Below are 9,353 nucleotides of genomic sequence, written 5' to 3'. Positions count from 1 at the left end.
TTCCATATACGTCGTACCGGGATCCGGGTTCCTCATGGGCTTCCACGGATCCGGGTTACTCCTAATGTTGGTACGGATCCGGCCATCGATCCCTGGCTGGACTTCTTCCTTCATGATCAACAAGAATCGGGCCGCCCGATGGGCCACATGCCTCATCACCATCTGTGGGCCACCCGGGCTTGCCGGATCTAGGGACTGTCGATGGTACACCCATGAAGTATACCCACAACAACCGCCGCCGCGCCAACTCAGCGGCGCCTCCGTCGCCATCGACACCCTCCGCTCGGTGCCCCCACCCCCCTAAGCTCGCATCTGCATCTCACTGTCCCCAAATCGCGAGCATGCGGGGAACTGACGAAGCGACGACGACGATACAGAGCATCAGCTGCCATTGCGAGCCGTAGGCGGCGGCCAGGCGTAGCCGGTGCTGCTGCGAATCCATGGGTGGCCGCTGCCCAAGCTCTCCATTCCCACACCCTGTCCTCATTTGTCCCCTCCCCCTACCAACGCAGCGCTGCTGCCGGTGGTACAGTGCCGCCGCCGCCACCGCTCGCCATCGCCCCCCGCTGCTGCAAACAGCCGCCCCCTCTGCTACAAAGGGCTGGCCCCTCTGCTACAATCTCTGGTCGGCTCTGCTACGAACTTTCATCGACTCTGCTACCATCTCCGGCCGGCTCTGCTACCATCTCCGGCCAGCTCCGCTACAACCTTCCGTCAGCTTTGCTACAAGCGACTGCCGATTCTGCTACAACCTTCCATCGGCTGTGCTACAATCTCTAATATCTGACGGGCTCTGCTACAATCTCCAATCTCCGTCTGGCTCTGCTACAATCTCTGGCCGAGTCTGCTACAAACCTCCGCCTGCTTTGCTACCAGCAGCTGCTGGCGCTGCTGAAAGCTTTCCGCCGCTGTCGCTTACTGATGCGGGCCCGCGACGGCAATGCTACGATCGATGACGGGCGTTGCTGCGAACGGTGACGAAATTGCTGCTAACAGGAGGTGGTGCTACCGTGAGGAGCGGCACGACAACTGGAGCTTCTCTACATGGAGGCGAGCGGGGCAGCGGGGCTATCTGCGGGGCGGGAGTGCTTCAAGCCGGCCTGAACATCGCCGGCGTTGCCCCAAGCCAGATTTGCCGATGCTGCCGAGATGGCGAGATCCTCTCTTTGTGAGCGGTCGGGAGGAGGACGATGGGAATGTTTACCTTTTTCTTCGTGAGACTGTTGACCCGTATCGGATGGTTAGATTCATTTCATCGGACGGCCACGGACCCGGGGATCGGGGGTTTGATCCCCCGGGGACGCCCAGCGCTTTCCTTTCTCAAAGCAGGCCAACATGCTTCAATATAAATATGTCACGTTTGAGATATTTTGGTGCACTGAGCCTCAAGAAAACCACTTCCGTAAGGGTGTGCTCTGCAATGTTCTTGAAATTTCTCGGTGACATGCTTTATCTTGGTAACTTTGTAAAAGAAAATCTATGAGGATCTCATGTGTCGATATCAAGGAGAAAAAGATGTATTTCAGCGGGAGCAATAGAGGAGAGAACAGCTTGCTACAATGTCCTTTCCGTGGTCTCGCTTGTGGTAAAATGGATTCCTTGAACAAGAAACACGAGAAGATTAAGATGAGATAATCAACTATGTTATTTGTCATGAATTTATACTTTCACAACCCTCTGTTATTTGCTTTAAACTTGTACTAGACCATATTTATTACTCCGATCATACTTATTTTGTGTTTTTTCTATTCTCGTGAACCAAACAATCTGGTGATTGCCCGACCTAAGTTGAAGAAATGTATGAACTGGTGCATGCAGATTGATCTTCTAAGTAGTTGGATTAGATGCTCTTGGGATTATGTACAACCCGCTACCTAATTAGATGGACTAATTTTGATCAAAGAAACAATGATTGATTGATCTATTCCAGAGGCATTTGTCTTAGCTCAGGTCGGCTCATTTAACTCGTGATGACGAGCCGACGATCATACTTATGCAACTGAGAGAAGAGTCTCCCTTGTGAGGATGGGTTATAAGTAGCTCGTTTTCTATATAAAAATAAAAATATAGTGTGAAGTTTCAAAAATATCTAAACATAAATCGAGACGTAACTAGGGTATATATACTACAAGTGTGTAAAATTTAATGCGAAGTACACTATACTCTGGTAGACACAGAAATGACGAAACTATAGATCTGAAGATAGTGAACAATACACATTTTCAAAATCCCTAAAATTATCAGTTTATACTTTTATGTAGTCCAAAGTATAATAAAATTTATATTGAAACTTTACACGCTTGCAGGATACGTACTTACCTGCAACAAAATCTGTTTTAAAAAAAATTGAACTTTGGAATGCCATTTTTTGATTTATTGTTTTAGAACGAGTCATGTATAGCCCTCGTTCCAAATTGAGTTTCTATGATCCAACTCCCACCAAACTAACAAAGTAGGAGTAATTTTTTTGTCTCGCCCCTTGCTATGCATGTATGAGCAATATGAGCTTTCCGATTTATACTAAATATTATTGAATGAAATATATATGGGCTAATCTAAAATACAATAATTGGTCAAATACACAACCATTTCACGTTAATCAAATTTGGTTGCTCGACTATAGTGGAAAATTTAATTAAAATTTGCATATTCTTCTTAGACAAATTTAAATCAAATGTATCATAGATTACATCTGGTGCGAGGGGGGGCAATAGCCCTCTCCCACGTCCTAAGTGTATGTCTTTGTCTTCGCCATACCAAAATTTTAAACTACCATCTGCCATTGCTACGTTCATGGATTCGCATCACCTAGATCTCGTGAACTATTCTGCCTCGGTGAAGGCGAGTATCACGTATGCATATATCTGCAATGGTGAGGCTTCCCATCGTAGCGCAGGAACGAGCCGCCGCGAGGCGGTCGCTTGTTGCGGCATCCCCTCAACTTTGGCATGCTTGATCGCACCGGTGGACGTTTCCATCTCCACTCCCTGGCATTGGCGGAGGACCCCATAGGACAGGGTCTAGCGATCGCTCGACCTAAGTTGCTACCGCTATTACCATTGCTAACCCGTGCAGGAAATGTATGACCTGACGCATGAATGATATGCTTCTAATTAGTTGGACTGGTGCGCTTAGGATTAGGTAGAACATGCTATGAATAATTTTGATCACAGAGAAAATTAGTTCATTGATCTATTCTATAGACATATGTCTTAGCTCGACTCGGCTCATTTAACTCATGGTGACGAGCCGAGGGTCATACTTATAAAACTCATAGAAGAGTCTCTCTTATAAGCATGTCTAACTCGAGTGCCGACGTTTGTGAGGATGGTTCCATAAGTAGCTTGTTTTTTCTAATTTTTTAAAACCATATTTTGATATTTCACAAAAAGTCTGGATGTAGCCGGCCGGGGGTATATACTTCAAGTGTGTAAATTTTAATGGGAAGTACAATATATTGTGGTCTAGTCAAAAAACAAAAAATAAACTATAGATCTGAGAATGGTGAATAGTACATATTTTCAAAATCAGTGTCATCAGAATTTATTATTTTGTGTAGGCCAAAGTATAATGGATCTTTTTATTGTAATTTTACAACCATTGAAAGAGCATGGTCTATCCCTACGGTTTTGTGTGTTTGATAACAACACTCGAATAAGAATTTGACCGTATGTGCTAGAGTGTATAGGAATCAATTTTAGCACTACGGATGATGACCCACCTTTTCATATGGTCTAATATTTGGTTTCTTTAATTGGATATTTGATCTTTCATATTGGTGGAAGAGGACTTGTTGAAGAGAAGCGTATGAGAGAAGAGGATTGAAGAAAATGCATGGATTTTTCAGTGGGCCGGATCATCTGGCCCTTATATAAAAAATGCCTACAATGGATGCTGCTAGAGATAGGACGGATGCAATTACCATCCGCCCCTGAACGTGATTTTCATCTGGCCCGACCATAGAGAGATGGCAAGCTCGCCAAAAAAGGGGTGAGGCGGAGTATTTTCCATCCACCCCATGGACGAAAAATACCTGCAACCCCAATGTCGTGCTTTCGCAAGCTCGCAAAAACCAGTGCGGATGGAGTTTCCATCCTCCCCCGGAAATTCCCCAATATCAAGGGGTGGCTGGATTATCCGCCCTAGCCTCTTCATCGCCAAGAGCGGATAATACCCCCCCCCCCCCAACGCTTTAATGGCTCCAATGGCCCGTACAAGCTATAAAAGGGGGAGCCTTCTTCCTCCTCAGATCAGATCTGCCAAGATGAAGAACACTATCTCTCCTCCATAGTTCTTGAGCTTCAATCGCGTGGATCTCCATCCCTAGCCAACCAAATTCCCCCAAACTTTTGGAATCGAAGGAGGAGGGCTAGATCTACCTATGTACCCAAGAAATTTTGTGATCCCTTTATTTTTCCTTTGCGGAGTTGAAAACCCTAGATCTCCTTTGTGGGGATCCTTGTTGTTGAGAGCATCTTGAAGCTAGATCTTGTTGTGACTAGTTCATGATGTTGTTGGGAGCCTTCGTCCTTTGTGGAGTATGCCCAAACCTTGTGTGGAGATTAGTCACCTCGACCGGCCTTTCTTAGTGGAGAAAGTGAGTACACCTTTGTTGTGTTCTCACGAGGAACAAGTTGACGCCTTTGTGGCGGTTGGCACCTTTGTGGTTCCACGCCTCCTCAACGTAGACGTGCCTACTTTTGTGGAGGGAACTACGGGAGACATATCGCGCCTCGTCTCCGCTCATTACCCTGGTTGTACCACATCCCCTTACCCTTGATCTGCTTCTTGTGTTTCCTTTTCTCTTGTTTGCATTGCATATAGGATCATCCATTCACAAGCTTTCAACTTTACGTTTCCGCAACCAACATAAAAAGTGAAAAACTAAAAATCATGTAGCTCCTATTCAACCCTCCCTCCCTTCTAGTCGCAACTTCACCCCTTTCAAGCGTGCATGTTGAAATGACAAGGATGCCGCCTAGAGGGGGGTGAATAGCCGGTTTAAAACTTTTACGAATATGGCTTAACAAATGTGGAATAAAACTATCGTTTAATTTGTCAAGCACAAAACCTATACAACTAGGGTTCACCTATGTGCACCAATAACTTATGCTAAGCAATACATGCAACTATGTGATAGCAAGATATATAACTTCAATAACGAAAGCTATCACAAAGTGAAGTGCATAAGTAAAGAGCTCGGGTATAGGAATAACCGAGGTGACGCAGAGACAATGATGTATCCCGAAGTTCACACTCTTGCGAGTACTAATCTCCGTTGGAGCGGTGTGGAGGACAAATCACTCCAAACGCCACGAAGGCCTCACCGTATTCTCCTCGATCCTTCCCACTAAAGGGGAAGACCTCGATCCACTATGGAACCTTAGGGTGGTCACCGAACCGGCACAAAGCTTGGAGCTATCTCCACAACTTAATTGGAGGCTCCCAATAAATCGTCACAAAGGTCTTCCCCTTGAAGAATCTCCACAACTAAATTGGAGTCCCCAAGAACACCACACATACCACTAAGCCGTCTAGGGTCCAAAGACCCAAGAGGAACAAGCTCGGGGAATAAGTTCCCGAAGTAATATACTCACGAACTTTTCACGTCCATGTATCACCGTGGAGAACTCAAATCGATGCACCAAATGCAATGGAAAGTCCTTCACTTCCAAATTACAACAAAGCTACAAAAGCTATTGGGGGGATAAGGGAGGAAGAACAAAGTAAAAGAACACCAAATTCTCCAAGATCTAGAGCAAGAGGGTTCCCCTCACAAAGAGAGAGATTTAATTGACGGAAATGTAGATCTAGATCTCCTCTTTCTTTTCCCTCAAGAATATGCAAGAATCATGGGAGGAATCAAGAACTAGGGCAAGGTTCTCAAAGTAACGGTCACAGGAATTTGGGTTCGTAGTCTCCGGTGTAAACACACCAGAGTCTCCGGTGTTTTACCCAAACCCCGGAGTCTCCGGCCAAGTCCACGGCCAAGTTCCCAGACCCCCATTCTAAGCGTGAGGCACATGGGCCAAAACCTTGAGTTTGGTGGTCCCGAGACTTCACCGGAGTCTCCGACCTTGGAGGAGGCCGGAGTCTCCGGTCTGGAAACTCCAAAAACTGGTGAAACCAAAACTGCAACAACTTGAGTTTGGAAAGTCCGAATGACACGAAACCAATTTTGTTGGAAAGAGAACGACAAGAGCTACCCCACAAAAACAAGTGGGGGAGATTTTTGTATGATTTTTAGAGTGAGACCTCTCAACACGGCAAGAAAAACTCCAATATCGAAAACGCAACAAGTGATTCATGCGGAAACCGTTTTCGATGAATTGGAGCTTGTCATGTGAATAAGCACAAGCTCTAAAACATCACATGGAAAATATACAAATAACAACCAAGAAATATGATGCAAGGATGCAAAGGTTTGAGCTCTCTCCGGAGGATCCGATCGAGTTACTCACTCGAAAGGCCTCTTCATAGTACGGCAACTAAACTACAAAACGGTCTCCAACTACACCATGAGACCGGTAAGAAAGAAACCCTATCAAGAGCAAACCTTAACCTTGTGCGTTCCACTTGAGCTAGATGATAACGGTCTTGATCGCAACAAGATGGAACGTCTTTCTTGATTGTGCTTGCTTGATGAAGTGTTGTGGATTGCTCCCCCATACACCACTATGGGAGAGCTTCTTCTTCGGCACATCTTCACGTATCCATGATCACCATAAGAATGACAAGCTTCAAGCATATGATCTCTTCGAGATGGCTTCATCTTGAACTTGCACACATGCACACCATTTCTTCTTTCGTCCTTATGTTGATGTCTTGAAGATACACTTGAGGGCGCACTTCATCTTCGCATTCAAGGCATACTTGAAACTTGATCTTCTTCATTTGCTTGTTATTGCAACCTTGAAGCCAACATCTGGTTCAAGCATTGCCTATGGACAAATTCTATAAATACAACTCAATGCAAACATTAGTCCATAGGAATTATCATTAATTATCAAACCTCATATGGGGGCACCATGCACTTTCACATGTAAGGCACATACTTACCTACAACCAAATTTGTTTTCGGAATATTTCAAAACTTTGAAACACCTTTTTGATTTACTGTTTTAGAAAAAGCTATGTGTATCCCAAGTTGCAAATTGAGTTTCTATCGCCCAACTCTCACCAAACTAACAGTGTGGGAGCGAACTTTCGTCCCACCTATTGCCATGAATGAGCTACATGAGTTTTCCGATTTCACACTAAAGATTACTGACTTAAATATATGTGCTGGCCTGAAATACAATAGTTGGTGAAATACACAACCATTTCAGGCTGACTAAATTTAGCTCCTGGACTATAGTGCCAAATTGAATTAAAGTTTGCACATTCATATTAGACAAATTTAAGCCAAATGCGTCTTGCGGGAGGCAACTGCCCCTCTCCCACGCCCTAAGTACGTGTCTTTGCCTTCCTCGTAAAAAAATTTTGAACCGTCTTCCACCACCGCTATTCGTACCTTGTTCCTATGTATGTGTTTTTTTTAGTTTTTATCAAGTAATGGCATGCTTGACTCATAGGAATGTTGTAGGAAAACCATAGAAATATGAAATTTTCTTCTGGTGACACTATTCATCCATTTGATTCAAAAGAATGGAGCATAGGAAAAAATTTAGTAATATTTCATTTGGTTTAGGTTTCATAGGGAAATCAAAGGAATTCTACAATCCACGCAAAGTTCCTTTTTACACTCCTGCGCACAAAAAAACAAGGCAAAGGTCACAAGTTGTATGATAATGGCCTAATCTTACCATCACATTTATTTTAATCATGATTTTAAGGATTCATGTGTTTTTGTGTTCCTAGAAATCAAACACCTAACATAATAGATTCCTATGATTTTACAGGGATATTCACTTTGGCTCATAGGAGCATTTGCTTCCATTGTGTGAATCTACATTTCGAAGTGTCAAATTCTAAACTAAAAACTTGCATGTACATCTACACATTTTATGTTCGTACACAAGTTTTACAAAAAAAAACTATACAAATTTGTGGCTCCACTAAAAAAGACAAATTTTGATGCTATAACACGACTACGTACAGGACATTTTTTTATCTTTTTTGTACACGCTACATAAAATGTTGTTTCTCCATGAAAATTTGTGCACTAACATAGAATGTCACGATGTACAACAAAAAAATTATGTCAGATTTTTTTAACATATTTAAAATTGTTTTTTAATTATTTTGTATCAAAACGCCACCTCCTGATTTTACAATCCTATGAGATTACACATACATTCGTATCCTACTCTTTATTTTTTTCAATTCGTACGCTTGTGAAATCATGCGATTCAAATACTACTAGAAGTTTTAAGATCCAAGGGACCACCGCTAGGCGTCGGACGCCGATATTGGCTTCCGATCGGACCTGTCGGAGGTCGTTGGATTGGAAGCACACACGCCGTGCGATCTGAAAACTAAGAAAACCAACCCCGCGTTTATTTGCGTAGTTAACGTCGCTAAGAGCGGCCCCGAATTAACTGCTCTCGTATCGCACGTACAGCATGCAGATCCAGTCCACCAGCGTGCTTCTAGAAATCTGCATCCTTAACCAAGGCAGCAAATCAAAATTTAGTATGTGCTTCCGTAATCACCAAATTTCTGATTACAAGAGAAAAGTGATCTTTCACCTGCCAGGAAGCAATGGATCGAGCAGATCGTGAACCTTTTTCTTCCATAATCCTGTTCTACTATTTATTTATTTTTGAGATGTAAATCTTTGTCTACTGATGCCCGTACATATAATTTAAAGGAAACTAATTCCAGAGTTTTAGGAAACAAAATAAACTATTTCGTATAACCATTTGCTTCCAACCACGAATTCGTATTTGAAGAAATATTTTTCTAATGTCACATAATCTTGCTACCTTAAGTCACTGAAGTCACAGCCATTTATATGCTCCAATCTTTCATTCAGAATGTTTTCAAAGTCACAGAATGTTTTCGGCGTCCGACGCCTAGCGGTGCCCTAACAAATATGCTCCCTGGTACTCACTGATACATAACCTTTTCTGCATAGCATATATTAACAAGATGCAAGCACTTAATCCTCTTACTAATACATCTATGATCATGCTGCAGGTACCTTGTATATTTTTCAATTCCTACAGTAATACACATTCTTTATCAGATGCACAACTTATTTTAAGACGACACTGCATACAAGTTGCGGCAAATAGATGAACTCTCCGAAGTTACAATATTTTCGGGGTGTAAAATTTGTATCTTTAAACGGGCATATGCTTCAACCGCTTGTTTCTTGTACTGGTTCAGCTTGCTTCAAAATTCAAAAC

Source organism: Lolium rigidum, chromosome 7 (genome assembly GCF_022539505.1).
Source record: "Lolium rigidum isolate FL_2022 chromosome 7, APGP_CSIRO_Lrig_0.1, whole genome shotgun sequence".
In the NCBI taxonomy this organism is placed as follows: Eukaryota; Viridiplantae; Streptophyta; class Magnoliopsida; order Poales; family Poaceae; genus Lolium; species Lolium rigidum.
Note: the sequence above shows the minus strand (reverse complement) of the source record.